Consider the following 23,759-nt stretch of genomic DNA (forward strand, 5'->3'; position numbering starts at 1 on the left):
GCCCAGGCTGGAGCGCAGTGACATGATCTCAGCTCAGTGCAATCCTTGCCTTCCAGGTTCAAGCAATTCTCCTGCCTCAGCCTCCCAAGTGGCTGGGACTATAGGCGCACACCCTCCCTCATGCACCATGTCCAGCTAATTTTTGTATTTTTTTTTTAGTAGAAGCAGTGTTCTACCATGTTGCCCAGGCTGGTCTCGAACTCCTGACCTCAGGTGCTCCTTCCACCTTGGCCTCCCAAAGTGCAGGATTACAGGCGTGAACCACCATGCTCAGCCTCTGTCATTGTGTTTTAACTTCAACTCATCAGCTGAGGTCAAGTGTGGAATTTTCCAGTTGTGGTGTTATATTTGCACCCAAATTAGAGATGCTTAACCTGTACTAGTGGTAGGACTGTCATTGCTTCTCTGTGTTTTAGTTGGCATTCTACAGCAATAAAGGGATTTCCTTTTTTATAGCAGCATGAACTTTTATTGTGTTCATGTGATTGATTATTATTGATTTTGATGCCCAAATTGTTCCTGATGGAACCGGTAGCTTCAGGCTGGCTCCTGTGTTCATTTGTCACATTTTTATCATTCTTTGAGCACTTTCTAATTTCTTGGTATAAGATGGAATCATCTTGTATCTTCCTTTCTCCAGACTTACAGTCTAAAGTGTCTTTTAGTGGAGAATGGCATTTAGAAACCAAGATGGCCAGGCACGGTGGCTCACGCCTGTAATCCCAACAGTTTGGGAGGCCAAGGTGGGTGGCTCATGAGGACAGGTGTTTGAGACCACCCTGGCCAACATGATGAAACCCCGTCTCTACTAAAAATACAAAAAATTAGCTGGGCTTGGTGGTGGGTGCCTGTAATCCCAGCTACTCGGGAGACTGAGGCAGGAGAATCACTTGAACCTGAGAGGCGGAGGTTGCGGTAAGCAGTGATTGTGCCACTATACTACAGCCTGGGCAACAGGCAAGACTCTGTCTCAAAAAAAAAAAAAAAAAAAACCATGATGGTGGCTTTAGGTGTGCTCATTACTAGCAAGGTGTCATGGTTTTTAATCATAAGTCCTTCTTAGTGGACATAGCAAGGAAATGTTTTAAAAGGTGATTACACGGCTGGGCGCAGTGGCTTACGCCTGTAATCCTGGCACTTTGAGAAACCGAGGCGGGCAGATCAATATTCTTTATTGATATAGATTTAAGATTTCATATTCTAAAAGGTTTAACTGTGTGTTTTCATAACTGTGCTGAATTGAAAATGAAAATTTAACGTCATTTTCAATGTAAAATTTCAATGTAAACTTCAGTGAGTATTCAGACAAACTACCCCTATGCGACTAGATCCAATATTAAAAATTAGAACATCATCAGCACTTTGGAAATCACCATTTGGTCCCTCCCAGTCATTACACAACATCTATGCTCTCAGGGGACATTGCATGAGTTTTACGACTTTTTGTTTATTGTGCCCTATTCAAAACATGTCGTTTAAAAATAACTGTTTTGGGGATTAGAATTGCATTAGATAAGAAACTTGAAATGGGCTTTGTAAATAGCTTTTTATATTGCATAGTGTGATTTTTAATGTAAGTACAGTAATGTATTTTGCAGGTAGGGAGTATAGTTTTAATTTGTATTTTACTCTCTTAGAGGGTAATCAGTAGAACCTTTTTGAGAGACAAGTATGTTAGAACCTTTTTTTTTACTATCACTTGTTTATTGTCTGTGAACAATAAGGCAGAACCTCTCTTTCCTTTTATGTAAGGATAAGTCATAACTTTGTATCACCGGTCCTTAGCATAGTTCCTGGCACACATAAACCATATAAGAAAATGTTTTAAAAATAAATATGTGAATCAGTCTAGGTAAGTACATATTCACACTTGTATGTGACTTCACCTGCATTTATTTATATATGAAAGAATTTAGGGTGGGACTTACATGTATGAAATTGCTGTAGGAGAGCTCTATTTTCATTATCAGTTTATACAAGAGTGACTGTTTTGCTTTATTTTATTTTTATTTTTGGGTGATGGGGTCTCACTCTGTCTCCTAGGCTGGAGTATAGCGGTGTGATCTTGACTCATTGCAGTCTCTCCTCCCGGGTTGAAGTGATTCTGTTGTCTCAGCCTGCAGAGTAGCTGGGACCACAGGCGCATGCCACCATACCCAGCTAATTTTTGTATTTTTAGTAGAGACAGGGTTTCACCATGTTGCTCAGGCTGGTCTCAAACTCCTGACCTCAGGTGACCTCCTGCCTTGGCCTCCCAAAATGCTAGGATTATAGGCATGAGCCATCACACCTGCCTATTTTAAAAAACAATTTTATGCTAGTATGTAGCATAAACTGTAGGAAAATTACAATTGTAAGAATATAGGGTATATCAGCATTATATAAATTAATTACTCAAATGAAGGGTAAAATATGAATTGATACATAGAAAGCTCTGTTAAGTGTGTGCATCTTAGGTACTGTATCTTGATCTGTATGTTGAACCAGTTTCTCAAATCACAAATCTGGGAAAAGTCCAGCAAAATGTTACTGATATTAGAAATGGATGCAATAGTAACAAACTGAAAAGAAGAATCTTCCTTGGAAAGATACTGGTTAATATATAGGATGTGATTATAAGGCTGAATGATCATATACCTTACCGTCTAAACTGGAACACTTTGAGAGTGGAAAGGTGTACTATTAATTATGCTATGACAGCTGGAACAGACTGTTTCTGGCAAACTGGGACATCTGGCCATTCTGTTATAGGATGAATATGGGTTTTTTTGTTGCATCCTAGAATTCTAGAATTCATATTTCCTTAAACTCAAAGGGAGTAATAGTAGAATAACTAAAAAGGCAAACACTACCCAAAACATAGCAAATGTGGAACTGTCAAACTGAAAATATGAGAGTAATTATAGGAAAACAGCCTGTTGCATGACAAGAGTGACACCATCTTGAAGTGAAACCAGTCATTATGTCCAGTGTTTGACTGCTGCATACCAAGGCTTTCCCACAGCAGGGTTAAAAGCAATGCCCGTAGCATTGATAATGCCTCATGGAGGTGGTTATCTAACCTCTCTAGTGGTCACAAGTTTCCTAAGGAAGACTGAGGCATGTTAAGCTGCACATGTATTTGCTCTAAAAGCTTGCTCTATCTGTAAAGGGTGTTTTCTGGAGGGTGACACAGGGATCCACCATTTCTCAGTTGCCCAAGACATTGCTTCTGTTCATAAGTCCCTATTACATGTTTCTTTCTAAGAAACTGGATTTGTTAGCCTCTTTGGCCTCTCAGCTCCCTGAGGCTTTGGGAGTATGTTTGCCATATAGGAGCAAAAGTTTGTAGTTAAATAGTTGGTTGTATTACTCTTCTATGCTGTGTAACAAATTATCACAATATAGCAGCTTAAGCGAACACATGTTATATAACAGTTTCTGTTGTAGATAAGCCGTGCCCTCTAAGACTGTAATCAGTGTGTTGGCAGGGCTTAGGTCACATCTGCAGTTGCAGCTGGCAATGGATCTGCTTTCAAGCTCACTTAGAGTGCTGGCTGATTGCAGCTGTTAAGACTAAGTGAGGACTGTGGACTTTTTCTGGGGGCCGATTGGCAGCTGCCCTCAGTGTTGAGAGGCTGCCTATGTTCCTTGTCATGTGGCCCTCTGCATAAGCCCTCTCTGCATGGCAGCTTGCTCCTTCCAAGCCAATGAGGGAGTCAGGGAGCAAGTCTGCTAGCAGCATGGAGTCTTGTATAATGTCACATAGTCACAGAAGTGACATCCCGTTTCCTCTGTCATTTTCTACTGGTTAGAAGTAATTCACAGGTCCTGCCCATATTCCAGGGGAGGGAATTATACAAAGGCATGGATACTAGAAGGTCTAGTATCCATGAGATTAGGGGGAACACTTTTACCACAGGACAGCATTCACAATAGCTTATCAGTGAGAAGTCTCTGACTGAGGTTTAATCAGTGTGGTATCTTACTTGTGATTGTTTTTGTGAAATCTAGCATAGTTTGTTAGAACATGTCTACTTTCATTTAAGTGTACATCTATTTACAGCATTTTTAAATTCATTTCTGATGGTGAGCACAGTGAGTACTGTGGCTTGGGATAGCATTTCCATTTCTATAATATTGACAGTTGATTTTGTTGTTTGCTAAGATCCCCACTTATTAGATCATTGATAACTGACTTAGTCTTTTTATAAAACAGATTGAAGTTGGCTTATTTATTATGACACCTACTGTGTACAGTTGTGACATCATATCTTAAGCATAATTAATAAAGTGTTCAAGTTCTTCTTTAATGACACCTAAAATTATTGTTTAATTGAGGTTGTTTTAGGCTCATGAGGCTTTCTTGGACAACCCTTTGTTCAAAATGAAGGAATTGAGGCAGCATATTTTGTAATATGGAAGACTACCGGCACACGTCACCTAATGAGAAGAGGTGTCTCTTTCTGAACAAATGCAGTAGTTATCTTTGTCACTTATTTGGCAGTTATGTATTTTGCTTTAACCATATCTAGTGTTTTTATTATAGAAAAACTTACATGTATATTGAAGTAGACAAAATAGTATGTACCTCCAAGTACCTATTGTGCTTTAAGTTAAAGCAAAAAACATCTCTTGACCAATGTTGTGTCTTTTTTATTCCCCGCAACTTAAACCTTCCCAGATTCTTTAGGGACAAATTCCAGATATCATTTTATTAAATATTGTATGTTTACCCTTTTAATATGTTTGATCTAGGTTCTCCTTTTTTATACTGAATGCTCCCTGAGCATGTGGACCCTATACTGCTTATTTCAAGTTTTAGCCTAGTGGTGCCTTATTTGGAAAACTATACATAAGCATACACTTAGAAAAGTCTGCCTTCTCAGATTTCATGTGAATTGAGTCTACAAACTAACCTAGGATAAGTTATCTCTCTGTTCTCTCCATTGAAGAGGAATTTCACTTTTTTGAATTATTTAAAGGGCATTTATTTATTTATTTATTTATTTATTTTTGAGACAGGGTTTCATTCTTGGTGCCCAGACGGGAGTGCAATGGCATGATTTTGGCTCACTGCAACCTCCGTCTCCTGGGTTCAAGTGATTCTCCTGCCTCAGCCTCACGAGTAGCTGGGATTACAGATGTTGCCACCACGCCCAGCTAATTTTTGTATTTTTAGTATAGACAGGGCTTCACTGTGTTGGCCAGGCTGCTCTCAAACTCCTGACCTCAGGTGATCCACCTGCCTCGGCCTCCCAGAGTGCCTGGTAATTACAGGGCGTGAGCCACTGTGCCTGTCAAGGGTCTTTATTAAGGTTTGCTTTCTTTTGGTTATAGACTTGGACTTAGGAGCCTTGAAGTTTTGATGCTTTTCTAACAGTCGTGGTTTTTTTTTTGTTTTTTTGTTTTTTGTTTTTTTTTTGAAAGGAAGGCAGTGAGTTAAACAGAACATGGAAAGTGGTTTACTTTATTATAATCACCTAACTCTCACACTCTCAGCAGTGTGACAGAAAATTAGGGTCTGTTTTAAAATAAAACTTCAATCTCAGGGCAGGAATCATTTGAGAATCCTGTAGCAGAAACTCATGATGCTGCCAGAATTCTATATAAAATGAGCCTTGTTAAAACAAAATTCATATGCTTTGGGATGGGATATTTTAAAATTCAACTTGGGAAGTAAAGAAAAGCTTGTTTTCCTTCATTGCTACCTTCTCCCCTCCCTAGCTAGCGTCTGTCAGTAAGTGTTTATATGTAGTTATATACCCATGTGTAAAATAGCAGATTTGAATTTATATATTCCTTAGACCAACATTTATTTTATTTATTTATTTTTTATTTTATTTTATTTTATTTTATTTTTTGAGACAGAGTCTCACTCTGTCACCTAGGCTGGAGTACAGTGGTGCGATCTTGGCACAGTGCAACTTCCACCATCCTGGTTCAAACAGTTCTCGTGCCTCAGCCTCCCTAGTAACTGGGATTACAGGTGTGTGCTACCATGCCCGGCTAATTTTTTTTTTTTTTTAGATGGAGTCTCGATCTGCCTCCCAGGCTGGAGTGCAGTGGCGCAATCTTGGCTCACTGCAACCTACACCTCCCGGGTTCAGGCAATTCTCTTGCCTCAACCTCCCGAGTAGCTGGGATTACAGGCGCCTGCCACCATACCTGGCTAATTTTTTGTATCTTTAGGAGAGATGGGGTTTCACCATGTTGGCTAGGCTGGTCTCGAACTCCTGGCCTCAAGTAATCTGCCTGCCTTGGCCTCCGAAAGTGCTGGGATTATAAAGTGAGCCAGCTTCCATTCACCAATATTTAAATGTTTGAGTATATAAATGTTTAGGGATTTAAATGTAATTAAAAGTTTACTTAAAAAATTTATAAATGTTATGATAGAGATTTGAGATCAAACAAAATAAATTCTAAATGTTTTCATTCATTTTATGATTATTTATCTGAGAGAAGGTCTTGCTCTATTGCCCAGGTTTTGTGATCATGGTTCACTGCAACCTCTGCCTTCAGTGTTTCAAGTGATTGATCTTTCCACCTCAGCCTCCTGAGTAGCTGGGACTACAGGTGGACGCCACCGTGTCAGCTAACTTTTGTATTTTTTTTAGTAGGGACGGGGTTTCGCCATGTTGCCCAGGCTGGTTTCAAACTACTGGCCTCAAGAAATTTGCCCACCCCATCCTCCCAAAGTGCTGGGTTTACAGACATGAGCAACAGCACCTGGCCTCGTTTTATGATACAGTTTTATTTTAACTGTTCATAGGTATTTTCGGCATCTGTGAAATATTTAGTTATTTTTTGTGAAATCCAGCATAGTTTGTTAGAACATACCTACTTTCATTTAAGTGTACATCTGTTTACAGCACTTTTAAATTCATTTTTGATGGTGTCAGTGAGTACTGTGGCTTGGGATAGCATTTCCGTTTCTATAATATTGACAGTTGATTTTTTGTTTGCTAATATCCCCACTTAATAGATCATTAATTACTGACCTAGTCTTTTTATAAAACTGATCGAAGATGGCTTATTTATTATGACATCTATCTTGTGTAATCATGACATCGTATCTCTAGGCATAATTTAAAAAGTGTTCAAGTTCTTCTTTAATGGCACCCAGAATTATTGTTTATTTGAGGTTGTTTTAGGCTCATGAGGCTTCTTTGGACAACCCTTTGTTGTTCAAAATGAAGTAATTGAGAAAGTATATTTTGTAATCTGGAAGACTTTAGGGGACCTGATAAGAAAGTAACTCTGTTTTCTGACAGATTCGGGAGAAAGCTTACATTATATGTGGGCATGTTGAAGTATGTTTTCTCACCTTGAAACTCATTGAAATTTTATTTTTCCACCCTCTCAGTTGCTGTTATTCTCCCCTTTTTCTGTGTTTCTTTTTCAGAATATAATAGAGAATGAGCTTATATGGCAAGCCAAATGTGATAGGGAAATTTTAGAAATGGAATTGCTTTTGATCAAAACACTTTCTTATATGTTACCTTTCTCCAAGTTCTGTCCTGTTAGTTGTTAGTAACCCTATAGAGAGAGCTTCTTTTGTCTTTCATTTATAGGGCAGTCACACATTTCAGTTATAATGTGTGACTAACAACATTTATTTTTCACAGGGCCTGGCTCTGTGACCCAGGCTGGAGTACAGTGGCATGATCATAGCTCACTGCAGCCTTGAACTCCTGGGTTCAAGCCATCCTCCTGCCTCAGGCTCTCAAGTAGCTAGGACTAAAGGCATGCACCACCTAATGGGCACACCCAGCTAATGTTTTCATTTTATTTATTTAGAGATGGGATTTCACTATGTTGCCCAGGCTGGTCTCAAACTCCTTGGCTCATGTGATCCTATTGCCTCGACCTCCCAAAGTTTAGGGATTACAGGCATGAGCCAACACGCCCAGCTCCAATATTGCTTTACAAATTAGAATAAAATTAGAAATTTTTTCTGAATAATCTATAATTTTTTTTTTTTACATTTCTATATGTAGTATTTAAGAAAACGTTGGTGATTATTATTGGAATAATGGTCTGAATGAAACCTGCTTTGGTGTGAACTGAGAGTTTCCGATCAGATTGATTGAGCTCTAGGTATTTCTCCCATTATTGTAGATGCTTATTAGCAAAGCTTTTTATGTAATTTAGATGATAATTTATATTCTGAGAAAAGTAGACTATTTTGAAGTAATACTATTCTTGTTAAACTATGTTATAAAGAATCCTGAGATCAGTCTAAGCATGTGCACACCCATTTCTTCTAAAATTTGCATAGAAATAACAGAAAGATGTCATGTGAGTGTGATGAGTGATATTTGCGTTAAGTTTATTGAACTGTAATAGAGCTAGAGGATAGACTGTGTTATTAATTGACATATTTTTTAAAATTCCTAGAGGATTGCAAGATAGTAAATAGGATTAGAGAAACAACAGCTGGTAGAAAAAGTTACAGCAGGAGAAAGAATAATTAATAAGTGTTAGTTCACAGCTGATCCTGGGCTTCTCAAGAGAGTCCTGGTGGAAGTGTGAGTTTGGAATCAACAGTTCATAGTGGGAGCATGGCTGTGTTGCCATCATCATGGTAATTACAGAAGTTCATTCAGAATAGCAGGCTCAGTGGAGCCTTCTTTCTGTCCCCTTCAGAGTGGCTGGTATGCCAGGCTTTCACCTTTAGGATAAAACTAGAGTCATGGTCTTGCCAGAAAGTGGGTGATCTTTTATCTGAGGAGAGCATGAGAGTGGAGAGAGCAGAGAAGAGCTCATGGCACTTTGGTTTTTACAGCAGACACGGGACAAGGACATTCCTACCTTCAGAGTACTGCTTTTCTTGTTAACATGCCCACCAGCTCATCATATGCACAGAACTTGAAACCAGCGATCTTTTAGGACAACCAGACCTACACAAATGCAGAGGAAACCCACATGATATACTTACATTAACCATCTTTCATTCACAAAGCTGAACAGCCAACCAGGGATTTCCAGACATTTGAGGAAATCCAAGAGATTGAAACATGGAAGATTCTCCTTTGAAGGGCAGTAATTTAATGAGTGAGGACTATATTTCTGTTCCTTTGCTTTTTTTTTTTTTTTGCCTTCCTATACTGCTTTTTATTGGAATGATATTTTGTTTATTTTTTGCTAGTAACCTATACAATTTTTTTTTTTTTGAGATAGAGTCTTGCTCTGTTGCCAGGCTGGAGTGCAGTGGAGCAATCTCAGCTCACTGCAGCCTCTGCCTCCTGGGTTCAAGCGATTCTTCCGCCTCATGTGTAACGAAAATTTTCTTAAGTTTGAAGTTCACTAACATTTCTACAGACCCCTCTCTACTTCACAAACCAATCTCCTTAGCACACGTTAGCTATCCTTCAAGTATCCACTCTTCTAGTTAATTGGTTTTTGAATACACCAAAGATAAAGCATGGAAGATATCATAATTATAGAAGCAAATGTAAATGTTATAATCCCTGAGTATATGAGGAAGTGGCTGGGGGTGGAGGAAATGAGGGATAGCAGGAAAGGTGATTGTGCTTCTTTCCTTTTGTTTCATAGCCCGAATTTCTTATGTGCTATATGAAAACTGGTAAATCTAGCTAAAGATTTAGATGCAGAACCAGTAGAAGCACTAGAACAATGCTACACCCAATGACACGTAATAAAAATTAGGAGGTGGTCTGGGGAAAGAGTGTCGGGAGGTAGTGTGTGCACCAGTTTCTCTTCTTGCGAAGTGCAAAATTAAGAACTGTTGACTGAGGCAGGTGATACATTATTTGAAGTTATGATAATCATCATTAAAAATTAAAACTGTTAATGGAGATTGTCTCCAGAGAAATGAACCTTAAGGGAGGGAGTGGTGAATAATACTTTGAGTTTTATACCCTCTTTACATTTTGAATTATTTTTAGATTGTGAACTTATGGTATTCATAAAGTTTTATACAAAGCATATGAAAGGGATTTGGTGCTTGTTCTGCTATTTTAACTATCCATAGGAAGCTAACTTCAGACTTGTACATAGGTTCAAGATTGGTATCTTGTCTTTACATTTACATAGTAGCTTTCAAAACCAAGTGTGCTTGAACAAGGTACTTCCCTCTCCTGCTGCAAGTTTCCATCTTGTTGCTTACTTTGATAAAATGATTACTTAGAAAAATCTAAATGACTCATGTTTCTAGTCATACCTTTACATAATGCTTTACGTTTTACAGCATTTTGACATTCACTATTTGATTTCCACAACTCTGAGGTAGGCAGAATAGGTATTTTCCTGTGTGATACGGTGAGGAAACTAAGACTGAGAAAGTGACTCGCCCAGAGTCGCGTGGCTTGAGAAGTGGTGGTGCTCACTGCTCACCCACTCACCGTGAGGGTTTCACGCCTGCACAGCCTTCTGGCCTGCGATGGCTAAAGTGTCTCTCTTATCAGTTCTTACCTTTCTTCTTTATGATGTACCCACACTCAAGTTCCCATATTAATTATGCTTCCTGCATTCTCAACTTGTATTCAAATTTTGCTTAACGTATATAAGTGTGTATTTTAAAAAGTGAATTTTACTGCATTTTGAAAATACCACACATAAACTTTGAGTGTGATTCAGCTCTTGTTATTTCTGCAGCTGCACAACACTATTCCTTACCTTCATGAACTCATCTTTTTGTCCAGAATTTTTCTGACACCCTTGTTCTGAAGCGTCAAGGCTTGCTGAAGCAGAGTGGTAGAATTTAAATGTTGTTGCCTTCAAGAATTAACTAATCTTTTGGACTTGTGATACTGTGTAATCTTTTTGGACTTGTGATTTGGCCTCATTTGAACTCGGCAGAAATGGTTCTCATCCGGGAAATTTTGGATTTCAACAAGTGACTCACTGGAAAAACTACGTTAGTCCTGGGGAAGTAAGCGTGCTCAGCTCTTGTGTTGGGACCCCAGTGTGATACCCTTGATACGATTGATTTAATAACTTTGACTAATAATTCCCAATGTCTGGAATTCCTCAGGAATAGTTTCTGTCAGATTCTTTTTTCCTGCAAATACACTTTATTTTCCTCTTTTTTTTTCTTGGCGTGTTCTGTGATTTTTTTTGTGAGAAGTGAACAGTTTGAATGTTGTAATGTGGTGAGTCTGAAAATCAGATTCTCCACCTCCTCAGTGATTGCTTTTTTGAGGCTTGCAGTCATCCATTTGTATAATGACTTTTCTAAACCAGTTTTGCAAAGTCTGTATTCCTTGTTGTGTGTGGTCACTGAAGTTTCTGTCTTACTGTCTCTGGACAACTGTAGTTTGACAGAGATTTACCAATGTCTGGATCCCTATCCCCCTAGTAAGGGAAAAATGAAGAAAGGTTGCAGTCTAAGGGGATAGAAACAAAGGGAAGCATCTGTGCTGTTCCCCCAGACTACTGCCAGACTGAGCAAAGTGCACAATCCCAAATCGTTGGAGGGCAAGGTTCCCGCTGCCAGCCCTGGTACCAAGAAGCTGCTCTAGGAGATGGTCCTGTGCCCATCTCTGGTGGGTTAGAGGGGCGCTGAGAAGTAGGGGATGATAGCTGGTTTGCATGCTCCACTTTCTTTTCCCTTCATCAACCACTGCCCTGGGTGTTTAGTTTAATGTCCGATTAGGTTCCAAGGTTCAGAATAGTTGATTCTGATGTATTTTTCAGCTTAATGGTTTTGGTGGAAGGGCTAATGCCTGGAGCTTTCTACTCTGCCGTTTTCCATGTTGGTGACTCCACTCTTGTTTTGGATGTGACTGCACTTCATGCCAATTGTAGCCAGTTCTTTTCTGCTTCCCCACTATTTATCAAACAGTGGTGCTTTTTTGGTGTTGTTTCTAAAGAGACTGAAACTATATTAATGGTGTAAAATATTTTGCAGAATTTCCCCAATATCCTTCACAAAAATTATGCTTACATTTATTTTTATTTTCTATTATTATTGAGGTAGGGCCTTACTATGCTCCCCAGGTCATAGCTCACTGCAGCTTCGAACTCCTGGGCTTAATGATCCTCCTGCCTCAGCCTCCCGAGCAGCTGGGACTGTAGGTGTGCTCCACAACATCCAGGGAATTAAAATTTTTTTTTTGTAGAGACAGAATCTTGTTGTGTTGCCCAGCCTTCTCTAGAACTCCTGGCCTTAAGCAGTCCTGTTCTGACTTTCCAAAGTGCTGGTACTATGTGTGTGAACCATTGCAACTGGCCTATGCATATCTTTAGAGTGACACTGTCATTTTCTGAGCTGTTAACGGTGTGGTTGCTAAGAATGGTTTTTATTTTTGTAGAATTTAAAAGTTGTTTTCAGTTCTTTCACAGTTTTATAGCTGGAAAATGGTAAGATAGACCACATCTTATAGGTCAGGGGAATCAAGGTCTAGAAAACAGGACTGGCAGAGTGCTACTTTGTTCTTTCCACTTAACCCTGGTTTATTATAATATTCCTGTTGTCTCAGTGACACAGAAAGAGCCACAGGTCACTTTCTTATTGTAGTAAGAATGAAGAACTCTTTCTGAGACAGTTCACAATATGAGTACCTTATTTTGTTTGAAGTGTATGGAATATTTTGAGTATTTGATAAAACTATGTAAGTTTGATGATAATTTGCTTTTTTTTAGGGTGAGCCAGAGTTTGCATATGGAATCTGAAGAGTGAACTCTGTTAGTGTAAACTAAGTCAGACCATAATGTAATTTGTTGATTTTGGTTTTACTTCAACTTAATAGTACCTTGTATTTATTTATATAGTGATTTTCTTCTCAGGAGTGGTAGGTACTTTACAGATGCTTCATTATACTATAACATTGGCATCTGGAAAACTAGAAGTGTTCATGTCTTTATAAGTGGGAAAACATCAACACAGGTTTTCTGATTGAGCATAATCACAGAAATCTGCTACCCAAGTCAGGTGTGTGAAGGGTACGCAGGGTGACAATCCAGGGATCCTTGCTTTTTATAGAGCTGAAACATTATGTGGTTAAATAGATACAGAAATTGTCAAGAATATCGCAGAAAGAGCTTGATGAAACATTCTTGTAATTTGTTCACCAAAGTGGATAAATCCTTGCATTGAAGACAATGTGAAGATGCTGTAAAAAACACATCCTGCCCCTTTTTTTTTTTTGCCTTAGGTAAGGTGTAAGTTACGGAGTTCAGATATAGTTATGTTTTAAATGTTTAGCTATTCATGAGAATATTTCATGAATTATTTGAAAGTTTTCTTGTATTGACAGGAAAGAGCTGTAATGTTTAATCGTGCACACTTAACTATGTTGTTAGGCTGAGTTTGGTCATATTGAATTTTCCTTTTGATGTTATTGTTAAGCCAAATGTGAAGGCTTGACAGAGTGGTTCTTGGAAAGGCCAGTATTACTACTGTTACTTCTGACAGAGATGATGTAATGAGATTTCTTTCAGTAGCTCATTGTCTGATTGTGAGCATTTACAGATCAAAAGCTTGTTTTTGTTTGTTTGTTTTTTTGGTGTTCATTGTTCTTGTATTTCCATATCTTGACTGAGTTAAAAGACTTAAGATAAATCTGAATCTTTTGTTCTCTATAAATATTCTCTGTAACACATTTAGCCATGAATTATATGGGGAAACTTTTCATTGAAAATACTGAATCAGATAATTGGAATATCGTACCTTCTGACACATCTGATAGGAACCTTGAGTTTCTAGTAGACAATTGAAATTTTGAAAGTTAAAATAACATGCCTGTTGGTTTTGGTTTATTTACTTTAGCAATGAATTATAATATTGATTCAGATATGTAACTTGTTTCTTATTACATAAGTGGTGTCCTCTGAGTAAATTTAAATTTGTGGTTATTTGCCCAGTGATTAATCATATTGGATTTTTCTGAACTGATTAGATGAGAAATCTACATGTTTAATATGTTACATATGTGCTTCTGTGGTGGCAGTTGAAGGAGAAAGTAAGCTACTTTTAATTTCTTCTGGAAGAAATTCTGTTTTTGAAAACTTGCCAGAAATCTTTCCTATCAGGTTTAAGATTTTTGGGAGTGATATGGAGAGTAGGTGAGAGGATGGGATGAATACACAAGCATAAACACTACTGGACAGTAAATTTATATGTTTCTTTTTCCTCCTGCAATGAAACAGATGGCTTTCAGAAGACCTGTGGTAGAGAGGAATAGAGGCAACAGCCCTTTATGATTATTGGAGCTTGATAATTGGTTGTACAGTATTTCGTTTCTCTCAGAGTTAGCAGCGTGTTCTGACTTCTCCATTAGTGTTGACAACTGAACCTCTCTGTTGCCTTTTGTGTCATTGGTACCTTATCATATCTTAACCGAGGGTCACTTTGCTTTGTGCTGATTTCGATTTTAAGCTTTTGCAAGCTTCTGTCATGTGTGCTGCAATGGTGCAATGCCAGTTTTAGGTCTAGACCCTTCTAAAAATCCCTCGTACTTTTTATGGTGCGCATTTTAACTTTGATGAGATAGTTAAAAACAGAGGAGGCCATTAGAGGAGTTATAGACCAAGATTCTTAGGATGACCACAGATCAGTGTGGAACCCCCAGATACTTTCCCTCCAAGTCACAGAAATTTTGTCAGGACTGTGTTTTTCGAAAGGCTCATCTGAAGGAAGGAGTAATAGATGGCATTGTAGTTGGGATGGAGGAAGATGAGCAGAGGAAGTGTGCTTCGTGCTTGTTGTGCCAGGCATTGTTCTGAACATCTTCTATACATTTTTCACAGAAACAGACCATGTTGCTAGTCTTGTTTGTCCCTTTTTTGCAGATTAGTAACTTGACGCTCAAAGGGGTACAATATTTGTTCTAAATTTAAACTTTGGTAACTCTATAGTAGTGCTGCTTTTTTAGAATTGTAGCATTTTGGATTTGCAGTAGATGGTACAAATCTGGTCTCCCCTCTTGCTGATGAGAAAACTAAGGCAGTGTTTTATTGCAGTGGTTTGGTAGTTTCTGTTAGAATGGGGACAGGAATGCAGCCGCCTGGTTTGAAGGCTGTCACTCAGTCCCCTGCTCAGCCTGCAGTTGGATTGTTTAAATGCCTATTCTTTGTAGTTCAGGGCTTTCATTTTACCAACATGAAAAGCTATAATGAAATACCCCGAAGGAAGAGTCAAGGCTTGGCTTGTTTCGTTCCATCTGTTTGTGAAGCTTTTCCAAGTTCTCCAGCACTCACTGTTGTTCCTGTCCAGACGTGCTATAGTACATCCTGTGTTATGGCATAGTTTTGACACTTATTCTCTTATCTCTACATCTCTAAATTAATATATTTTTATTTATATGTAATAATGAAAAGCTAATTTTTATTTACTCTGTACTCCCCAGTTGAATTATGATTTTGAAATTTTTCTTATGCTTTTGTATATAAAATTAAAATTTCAACGTACAGTGAGAAATAGTATGAGACCTAATATATACCTACTTATATATTGAAACAAAAGTGTCAGATGCCTTTGTTTACTGCTAATAAAGATATGTATCTGATCTGTTTTACTGAAAAAGAAGATGGTAGTTGTGGTCTACTGCAAAGACCTCACCGCTCACTAATGAGTGCCACACTTTGAATATCATGTTCTCCAGCTTCTAGCACAGGGCTAGAGAGAACACAGATAGTCAGATACTGAATCTCACATATCCCGAAACCTACTGCTTTGATACTCTTTTTATGATTCCTCAGACTCATCATATAGATATAATGTGTTCTGTTATAAATATTTTCATTGCCTTTGATTTGGTTTCAGAGCACATGGTGTTTTCTAGAACAGGTATGAGGATTAAGCCTTCTCTTTTTGACTCTTTATACTTTCACATTTATGAGATAAACTTGTTTCACCTTTATACTTTGGATTTGTCTTTTTATGGCTCACATTCTCTTCTTTGTTGTGTTTATACCCTCACACCTTCACATGGGCTGTTTCCTGTGCCTTCAGAACTTTTCTTATTTTACCAAGTCACGTGCTTCTCCCATCTCTGGGAAGCTTTTCCTGCCTGATTTGGCAGTTCTTCTTTGTGTACTGACTTGATCTAACTTAAAATGATACACACTGCATTCTAAAATATGATTTGAAACAAACTGGAACAGTATATTGAATTTTCTGTTTATTTGTATTAAAAGAAAGTTGTGTGGAAACTAATAGTTTGGCTATTTAAATACATTTTCCAGATGATAGATATGCATTCTTTTATGTTTTCATCATTTTTTATTTCTTGGTAAGGTGTATTCTCTACTTTCTAAAACAGTGTATACTGAATATAATTAACTTTTCAAAATGACATATCCTCATAGACACCATTTTTTAGCCATAGTCTAGCTTTAGATGTAGATGTTGTGAGCCAGGAGATTTTTAAGTTAGGGAATTATGTTAATTCCAGAATGAATTAATTATTTTCTTGAAAACATTCCAGGTTATCAGTTTACTTTTGTGTAATTTGTATCTTTTTCATAATGGCACAGTGAAAGGTAGTTAGTTGTATGTTTTCCATGGTTGACTATGTAAAAATTATTTAATTGCAGGACAGCCATATCCCATATTATTGTTTTTTTCTATCCGCAGATATTTTGGGGTTGCTTACAACATTTAATATATAGTTTTTTATATTATCAAAATAATAGACCAAAGGTATCTTTGTAATTCCAACCTATTATTATTTCACTTGGATGGCAATTTCTGGGCATGAAAAGAACAAGCCCTCATCTTTTCAAGAATTCATCCTAGGTAAGTTGAAGGAGGTACTTGCCCTGTGGCCTATGTACTAGTCCATTTTCATACTGCTGTGAAGAAATACCTGAGACTGGGTAATTTATAAAGAAAAAGAAGCTTAATGGACTCATAGTTCCTCATGGCTCGGGAGGCCTCAAAACCATGGTGGAATGCGGAGGATGAACAAAGACATGTCTTACATGGTAGCAGGCAAGAAAGTATGTTCAGGGGGGCTGGGCGCGGTGGCTCACGCCTGTAATCCCAGCACTTTGGGAGGCTGAGGTGAGCAGATGATGAGGTCAAGAGATCAAGACCATCTTGGCCAACATGATGAAACCCTGTCTCTACTAAAAATGCAAAAAATTAGCTGAGGTGTGGTGATGCTCACCTGTAACAGTCCCAGCTACTCAGGAGGCTGAGGCAGGAGAATCGCTTGAACCCAGGAGGTGGAGGTTGCAGTGGGCCAAAATTGTGCCATTGCACTCCAGCCTGGTGACAGAGCGAGACTCCATCTCAAATAAATAAACTTAAATAAGTAAATAAATTAAAAGAGTGTGTGTAGGGGAACTACCTTTTATAAAACCATCAGATCTCATGAGACTTATTTACGATCACAAGAACAGCATGGGAAAACCCATGCCCATGATTCAGTCACCTCCTACTGGGTCCCTCCCACAACGTGGGAATTATGGGAGCTATAATTCAAGATGAGATTTGAGTGGGGACACAGAGCCAACCCATGAAACCATATCAGCCTACAAATTTTTAGTATTGGATTAGTATTACTATTATTGAGGGATGATGCTGTTTCCTAACTCATTCAGGACTTTGTTAATGTTTGACTTTTTTTTTTTTGAGACGGAGTTTCGCTCTTGTTACCCAGGCTGGATTGCAATGGCGCGATCTCGGCTCACCACAACCTCCGCCTCCTGGGTTCAGGCAATTCTCCTGCCTCAGCCTCCTGAGTAGCTGGGATTACAGGCACACACTACCATGCCCAGCTAATTTTTTGTATTAGTAGAGACGGGGTTTCACCATGTTGACCAGGATGGTCTCGATCTCTTGACCTCGTGATAATGTTTGACTTTTAATAGACTGTCCAACATTGTATATTTAATGTTTTAATGAGAGCTGATAGATTCATATGTTGCTAGAATGTGGGGATGGAAGGTACTATAGACAGAGGTTTTGTATCTGAGGAAACTGAGGTCTGGAGAGAAGCATTTGTCTCAAGTCATTTACAACTTAGTGTCATGGCCAAGACCAGACTCTAGTTCAGTGCTACTTGTAGTATACCATGGTCTCTCTACAGCAGTTCTGTGATGGATTCATTCTCCCATGAAATCTTCTCTGTAAAATGGTTCCTATTTTTAATGAAACTTGAGTTTCTATTAATAACCTTTCATTGACAGGAATATTGGTTAAAAAATACTATCTGATATTAACCTTGTTTAGTTCTTAAGCATACCCATTAAATTTTTTTTTTTAAATTTAAACTTATTTTTGTGTATTTATTTTGAGATGGGGTCTCACTCTGTCATCCAGGCTGGAAGTGCAGTGGCACAGTCCTGGCTCACTGCAGCTTCCACCTTCCAGGATCATGTTATCCTCCCACTTCAGCCTCCTGAGTAGTTAGGACTACAGGTGCCACTATGCCTGGCTAATTTTTTGTATTTTTGATAAAGATGGGGTGTATTAGTCCATTTTCACACTGCTGATAAAGACATATCCCAAGACCAGGAAGAAAAATAGGTTTAATTGGACTTAATGGTTCCACATGGCTGGGGAGGCCTTAGAATCATGGTGGGAGATGAAAGGCACTTCTTACATGGTGGTGGCAAGAGAAAACGAGAAAGATTGAAAAACAGAAACCCCTGATAAAAGTATCAGCTCTTGTGACACTTATTCACTACCATGAGAACAGTATGGGGGAAGCACCCCCGTGATTCAGATTATTTCTTACTGGATTCCTCCCACAACAGGTGGGAATCATGGGAGTACAATTCAAGATGAGATTTGGGTGGGGACACAGAGCCAAACCATAACACGGGGTTTCGCCATGTTGCCCAGGCTGGTCTTGAACTCCTGAATCCACCCGCCTTAGCCTCCCCAGAGTGCTGGGATTACAGGCATGAGCCACCATGCCTGGCCACACCGTTGAGTTTTTACTTCAGCTTTTGTAACTTTTGTATTTAGAAGTTGTATTTAATTCTTTTTAAAAAATCTGCTTAGAGTCTTATCTTTGTTCTTATAATCAAGTCATTGTCATTTCCTGACACACATTAGACACTTGTTTTGTATCCTGGGTCTGATAGTCTGGTGTTTAATATCTTTTTGAGTTTAATTCTGTCTGCATTTCTTCATGGGGCTCTTACTCATGGGGCTTGCTTTTCCTGTGTGTTTTTGTAATTTTTGACTTATGAACTCAAATCTCTTGGCATTATATTTGTAGGAATTCTTTGTGGGTGTATTGAATTTATCTCCTTCCAGAGTGAATTTGTAATTCTTCCTTTTGTTGGGTGGAAGAGGGTACTCACAATTTAGGATTTCTTTGAATTCTCTACTGAGGTGTTTTTTGTTTGGTTGTTTGGTTTTTAGATCATGTAGCTTGTGGAAATTTGGGTCACAAACTTTTACGAGGGCCTAGTTACAGTTACGAATTTTGGAAGAGATTTATTTCTTCTTTCTTCCTGTCTCCTTTTTTTTTGAGGCGGAGTTTCGCTCTTGTTACCCAGGCTGGAGTGCAGTGGCGCGATCTCTGCTCACCGCAACCTCCGCCTCCTGGGTTCAGACAATTCTCCTGCCTCAGCCTCCTGAGTAGCTGGGATTACAGGCATGCGCCACCATGCCCAGCTAATTTTTTGTATTTTTAGTAGAGACGGAGTTTCATCATGCTGACCAGGATGGCCTCAATTTCTTGACCTCGTGATCCACCCTCCTTGGCCTCCCAAAGTGCTGGGATTACAGGCGTGAGCCACCGCGCCCAGCCTATCTCTACTCCTAAGTGCCAAGGACGAGCCAAGCAAGTTTTCTTGCTGTTTCTTGTGGTATGGTTCCCTTTTAAATTGAAGAGAAACCCTTTGGGGATCTCAGCTTCATGCTGGTATCTCCTGTTGTCCTCCCTGTCTTAAGTGGGCCCTGTTTTAGTACCTGTTTTCTGCACTCCATTCCTTTCAGCTGTTAGAAGAGAATTTAAAAGTCATTAAAGTCAAAGATACCCACAGTGGGAAGTCTTTGGTGTTTATTATCTCGTATAGTTCCCCCATCACTTTGTTTTTCGATTTCTGCAGATTATTTTATCACTAGCTCAGTTTATTGTTATTTTTTAATTTCTTCCATCTTTTGGTTGTTTTCATCAGAAGGGTCTGAGTATCTAATTGTTTTTTCATGATGAATTCTACAGTAAGGGTACTAAGTCTAAAATAATCTTTAGCCTAAGTTACAAAAATGGGACAGAAGTCAGAAAAAAAAGTCGTCTTCCAATTGTGTGTGCCATGTGCTCAGACAAAATAAATTCTGATATCTATGAAGGCTCCAGAGCAGAACTTGTTCTATTTTTTTTTTTTTTTTAAGACAGAGTTTTGCTCTTGTTGCCTAGGCTGGAGTGCAGTGGTGCGATCTCAACTCACTGCAACCTCCGCCTCCTGGTTCAAGTGATTCTCCCACCTCAGCCTCCTGAGTAGCTGGGATTACAGGCATGTACTACCACACCTGGCTAATTTTCTGTATTTTTAGTAGAGACAGGGTTTCACCATGTTGGCCAGGCTGGTCTTGAACTCCTGGCCTCAGATGATCCACCTCCCACAGTGCTGGGATTACAGGCGTGAGCCGCCACACCCAACCTGGAGCAGAACTTCTTAAGTCACCACCATGCTTTAGTAAAGAATCACTGATTTCATAAAAGCCATTGTTAGGTTTGATAGGGTCATGTTTCTCAAATGTGGGAATGGAGCTATTATTATTGAATGCTTACTTTTTCTAGGCTCACTTTAAATTTTCCAGTGATTGTGTGACCATTATGTGACGTAATAGAATTTGTCAGCCTTCAACAAAATCCTTCAGGAATGTCTTAAAAATGGTAACAGTTGGCTAGGCATGGTGGTTCACATCTGTAATCCCAGCAGTTTGGGAGGCTGAGGCAGGCCAATCACCTGAGGTCAGGAGTTCAAGACTAGCCTGGCCAACATGGTGAAACTCCGTATCTGGAAAAAAAAAAAAAAAGGTAACAATTGTACAGCAAAATTTTGACTTTGCAATTGGTTTTCACCAGTTATATCTAACTTTAGTGTTGAAACTCTTAAATTTATAAACAACTCAGCAGGAACCAATTGCTTAGTATAAGCTTTTGCCTTTTTAGTTAACATTAGGCTAGAGAGAGAAGTGTACTCTGATCATTTCTGCAGAGGAAAACCTTGAATCCATGCAGTAAGCATGCTTCTCCTGCATCTGCAGAATCTGCTGTGCAGTGTCATTACCACAGGAAGGCATAGTTTATGGTGCTGTGCCTTAGTTTAAAACTGCAATAAGGTGAGTGTTCTTTCTTTGTACATTTCATTTCGATCTGCTACCCTCCCTCCGTCCTAACCATCATTCTTCAAGCTGTTGAATTGTGGGCTTGGCATATATTGGTTGCCTTGGACTTCCCTGGAGTTTTGTGTTAATACACTGATGTATTTCAGAAACATCGATGAAAGTGATCAGAAACGGTAGAATGTTGCGTGAGAAGTGAGAAGAGATTTTAGAAATCACACAATCTTTTCATTTTCTGAATAGTTTTAGCCATGAAAATCTTAGTTCATGTAAAGGGTTACTTGAAAACCCAACAGATAAATTTGGAACTAGGAATTTTGAAAGTCGCTAAGGATTCTGACCCTTTTGTTTTGCAAATGAAGATTCTTCAATCTAGAAGGGTTAAACGATTATGATCTACAGCTCTTTCCACCTTACCATTCTTGGCCTACTGTTCCCAGACTTCTGAATTGGCTTATGATTCTGCTTTGTTGTTAGGCTGTGTCGGGGGGAGTACAGTGATGATACCTCTGGGGGCCACTTCGTGGAATTGGCTCTTGTCTGCCAAACTAAGGAGAGTATCTATTTTTTTTTTTTTTTTTGGTATTATAGCTGTCTTGTTTTGTCTTCTGATTTTCTTCTTGTCATTTCTTAGCTTTTGCATGGAGCAGAAAATATACATTACTGTGACTGGTTTATTTTCTTTGTGTTTGAAAGGAAGGGTGAGAAGAGGACCAGCATTTATTAGACACCTGCTTATGTGCCAAGCACCACCAGCTGCCTTAGAAAAGTTAAAATTCTGTTAATGTGTAGTCACCCTATAAAGTAGTTGCTAACATTTTTAACAGTTGGGAAACTGAGGCACAGAGAGACAACACCTGACCCATAGTTGAAACTTCTGTGAGGACAAGGTGGTAGGAGAAGAGCTTACTAAGCAGGCCTAAAAGTACATGATACATATGGTGACAGGCAGACATCGGGGTGGTTAGAATACAAGGTGAGTGGCATGTGATTTGGCTAACAGTGGAGAGAGAACCTTTACCTGTTACCCTGTTCTTTGTGCATCTTAAGGGCTAGAAATGCCTTCTAAGGTATATGCACTGGTATTTTATTTTTCTAGATAGGTAAGTGTTTGAGGTTGTATTTTGGATGATGGCACCTTTTCTTCTGTTTTGGTGGGGGGAAAAGGATTATACTCATTTGAATAAGCCAATATCAGTTTGGATTTTTATAACAGGTGGTAAAAACCTGGGTTTATTGATTATTTTCAACATATGTGAGGGACTTTTGTGACAAGGTACTTGAGCTGGCAGGGTGAAGGGTAGTAGGGCTTGCAGTATTCCCATCAGTTTTAGTGGATCATGAAGTTGCTGTAATAATTGAATTTAGTATTGTTATGACATATTAATTGCTATCCAAAGTTAGAAATAAATGATATCTATTCACTAGTGATGGTATCAAGGTTTTATATAAAACCTCAAGTTAAAAAAATAAAGACAGTATCATGTATATAGAAGGGCTGGTTGGCTGGAGGGTGTTAGAAGAAACGTCTTGTTTTGGTAGAACTTGACTGCCAACTCACTGTGTAGCTTTATCAATCCTCTTTTTCGGCTTCAAACTGTCAGGAAATTGAAGAGGCAGTGTCTAACAAAGGTTCTGGGCTTCCCAGGTTCAGAAGTCACGTGTGGAAAGGAAGCAGCAGGTGTGGGTTTCTGAGCACTGGTGTGTTGCTGACCATATGCCCTGTGTAGCTGAGGAGGCACATTGTCTCTGCAGCTCTTCACAGTGACATTGGGTATTTTTTGAGTAGTGTCCTATCAGTTATATTTATCTAGTATGTTTTCTTGGGAATTTTCAAGGTCAACATAGTCAGAGTTATATTAACAGAGTTGCTTTTATTTCCTTTTCAGACTACATTTTAGAGTCCATTTAGTTGTATCCATTTATGTATCATCTCCCAACATGGTGCTCAGGGCCACATTTGTCCTCCTCCCTTTCACATGGTGTTCAGGGACCACAGGTGCACAGAACTGAGTTGATCACATTCTTGAAACTATGACATACGATGATTGTGCGAGGCCCTTGTTTCTTTGATTTTGTTTCTTTTCTTCTTGTGTTCCATTCTCAATTCCATGGCCTATCCCTTTTCCAGCACCCACTCAGGTATGTAGTATGTTTAATATACACTCTTCAGTCTACTTTCCATGCGTTATTAAACACACACACACGGTGGTGTTTTGTGTTAATCTTTTTTTTTTTCATTTAACGTGTTTTTGAGATTACTCATGTTTCTGTGTATAAACCTAGTTCATTTATTCTGGTTCTCCTATGTAGTATGCTGTCATATTTTACGAATCTATTTCCCCAATGATGGACCATCTAGACTGCTGTCAGCTGCATCCAGCCTGTTGTCGGCTGCATTCGTAAATAACACTACAGTAAACATTCTTGTCAGCTTAGTTCTGTATAAGAATTTCAGGTTTATAGTTCAGAATTGCTAGGCCACTGAGTATTTATATTTAGCTTCGCAGAATTTTGGCTCTCAGAGATGTCTGCTATCAGATTACACTCCTGTTAGAGT

General features: G+C 38.8%; 1 protein-coding gene across 1 annotated transcript in view; it reads left to right on the top strand.

Annotated features, from left to right (window-relative positions):
* The window catches only part of USP12 (ubiquitin specific peptidase 12), a 103,232-nt gene that overhangs the window by 27,658 nt on the left and 51,815 nt on the right, over window positions 1-23,759 (top strand). The window lies entirely within an intron of this gene.

The sequence above is a fragment of the Aotus nancymaae genome, unplaced genomic scaffold (genome assembly GCF_030222135.1).
Source record: "Aotus nancymaae isolate 86718 unplaced genomic scaffold, 86718_ANA_hifiasm-v0.15.2.pri h1tg000009l, whole genome shotgun sequence".
Taxonomy (NCBI): Eukaryota; Metazoa; Chordata; class Mammalia; order Primates; family Aotidae; genus Aotus; species Aotus nancymaae.